This window comes from Felis catus, chromosome A3 (assembly GCF_018350175.1).
Source record: "Felis catus isolate Fca126 chromosome A3, F.catus_Fca126_mat1.0, whole genome shotgun sequence".
NCBI lineage: Eukaryota > Metazoa > Chordata > Mammalia > Carnivora > Felidae > Felis > Felis catus.
The window spans coordinates 67,700,043-67,703,071 of record NC_058370.1 but is presented as its reverse complement, the minus strand read 5'-3'; the positions used below and the strand labels follow the sequence as shown (position 1 = coordinate 67,703,071).

The window sequence follows — 3,029 nt, the reverse complement described above, 5'->3', positions numbered from 1 at the left end:
TCCATATCACTCATCATCAGGGAAATACAAATCAAAACCACGTTGAGGTACCTCCTCACACTTGTCAGAATGATAACATTAACAACTCAGGCAACAACAGAACAGATGTTGGTGAGGATGTGGAGAAAGAGGATCTCTTTCACACTGCTGGTGGGAATGCAAACTGGTGCAATCACTCTTGAAAACAGTATGGAGGTTCCTCAAAAAATTACAAATAGAACTACCCTATGACCCAGCAATTGCACTACTAGGTATTTATCCAAGGGGTACAGGTGTGCTATTTCAAAGGGGCACATGCACCCCAATGTTTATAGTAGCACTATCAACAATAGTCAAAGTATGGAAAGAGCCCAAATGTCCATTGACAGATGAATGGATAAAGAAGATGTGGTACATATATATACAATGAAGTATTACTTGACAATCAAAAAGAATGAAATCTTGCCATTTGCAACTACGTGGATGGAACTAGAGGGTATTAGGCTAAGTGAAATTAGTCGGAGAAAGACAAATATCATATGACTTCACTCGTGAGGAATTTAAGATACAAAACAGATGAACACAAGGGAAGGGAAGCAAAAATAATATAAAAACAGGGAGGGGGACAAAACATAAAAGACTTTTAAATATAGAGAACAAACAAAGGGTTGCTGGAGGTGTTGTGGGGGGGAGGGGATGGGCTAAATGGGTAAGAGGAATTAAGGAATCTACTCCTGAAATCATTGTTGCACCATATGCCAACTAACTTGGATGTAAATTAAACAATAAATAAATTAAAAATAAATAAATAAATAAAAATAAAAATATGTCAATAGTAGGCCAATAGATATTATCTCATATTGTCTTAAACAAGTGGATAAAATATTAACTTTTAATCAAAATATAAATAATGTGCAAAAAAATACAGAGAAAACTCTTAAAATTTAGTAAGAATGCAAACAAATGATTAAAACAATGGGCCAAAGACCTTAACAGCCACCTCCTCCAAGAAGATTGCAAATAAGTATATAAAAAGAGGCTCAACATCATGTGACATCAGGAAATGCAAATTAAAACAGTGAGATACTGGCAGCCCTGAGCTGATTCCAGTGTGGCACTAGGGTGCTGCCCTCTGTGCCCAGTGGAGGTGGTTGCGGTGGTGGCCATGGCCATGTGGTGGCTGCTGGCTTGTGCCTGGGCGCCATTCATGTGAGCACCACTGTCAGATTCTTGAGCAGCTCCGCCTGCCTGTGCTGGCCTAAAGACCCTGCTCCTGGTGCCAACTTTTAAGGATGTTTCCATTCCTGAAAAGCTCATGCTTAGATTTGTTGAAAGGGCACCCCTGTGCCAAAAATGAGAAGAGAACCCAAATACTCGAGTGACATATGGGGACCTTCTATTGAAGCTACTGAATTCACAGAAGGCATTTTTGCAATCTTGGCACTGGGTGGTGGTTACCTCCACTGGGGGCATTTTGAAATGAGGCACCTGACAATCAACCACTCTCTGGACCCCAAGAACACAGTTTGCCTTATAGAGAGTACCAGCCCCTTTCAAGCCCACCACCCACAAGGGTATGGGACAGTGCATGGGGGGATCACTACATGACTCTGTGAAGGCTGGCCGTCTCACAGTAGAAATGGGTGGGTGTTGTGGATTCAAAGAGGTACAAGCTTTCCTCAACCAGGTTGGCCACAAGCTGCCCTTCCCAGCACAGGCCATGAGCCATGAGACTCTAGAGAGGATCCAAAAGATCAAGAGGAACCAGAACAGAACAACTAAAACCCCGGGACCTTTGAGCACATAGCCACTGCCAGCATGCAGGGGAGATGGAAAGGCCTGAGCCCAGATGACTTGATCCAGAAGAGGCAGTACTGGGGCAAGGCTTATAGGCCTGAATGTGTAGGAAGAATGGGAGAAATAAATGTAAAAAGGCTACTGAGAGAGAAAGAATCTACCTTTTTTCCCCTTCAGTCTACCCTTAAAGTTTTTGGGTAGTTCTGAAATCTAACCGAGGAGCAGCATATGAGTAAATGATTTCTGAAAAATTGTACAGTATCTTGATTTTTTAAAGTACATTATATTTACATTAAAGTTTGAGTATTACCTGTAAAATAAAACAAAACAAAACCAAAAACAATGAGATACCACTACCCCCCTATTAGAATGACCAAATCTGGAACACTGACAACAGCAAATGCTGGTGAGGGTATGGAACAACAGGAACTCTCATACATTGCTGGTGGGAATACAAAATGGGACAGCAACTTCAGAAGACAGGGGGTTTCTTACCAAACTAAACATACTTGCCCCATATGATCTTACACTTGAGCTCCTTGGTATTTACCCATAGAAGATAGAAACTTATATCCACACAAAAAACCTGCATATGAATGTTAATAGCAGCTTTACTTATGATTGCCAAAACTTGTAAGCAACCAAGATGTCCTTCAGCAGGTGAATGGGTGAGTAAACAATGGAATATTATTCAGCACCAAAAAGAATGATCTGTCAACCCTTGAAAAGACGTGGAAGAAGCTTAAATGTGTATTAGCAAGGGAAAGGAGCACAGAAAAAGCTATATACTGTATGATTCCAACAACAGTACATTCTGGAAAAAGGCAAAACTATGGACACAGTAAAAAGATCAAAGGTTTCCAGGGATTAGGTGGGAGAGAGGGATTAATAAGCAGGGCACAGAGGATTTGGGGAGGCAGTGAAGATACTCTGTATGATACTATAATGATGGCAACATGTCGTCATGAACTTATCCAAACCTATAGAAGGTAACCAAGAGGGAGCCCTAATGTAAACTATAGACTTTGGGTGTTTGTGACGTATTAATGTAGGTCAACAGTTGTCACAAATGTCTGCTGCTGGGGGTTTGGTGATAATGGGGGAGGCTGTGCATGTGTGGGGGCGGAGAGCATATGGGAAATCTCTGGCACTTCCTCTCAATTCTGCTGTGAACCTAAAACTGCTCTGACAAAATACTCTTCCAGAAAAAATGTTTATGTACACACACATATTTTCTATTTTCTACTTGAGTC

General features: G+C 41.2%; 1 pseudogene; it reads left to right on the top strand.

The window, feature by feature from the left end:
• The first annotated feature begins 1,150 nt into the window (after positions 1 to 1,150).
• Positions 1,151 to 2,117, top strand: LOC101087916 (annotated as a pseudogene).
• Positions 2,118 to 3,029: the final 912 nt, after the last annotated feature.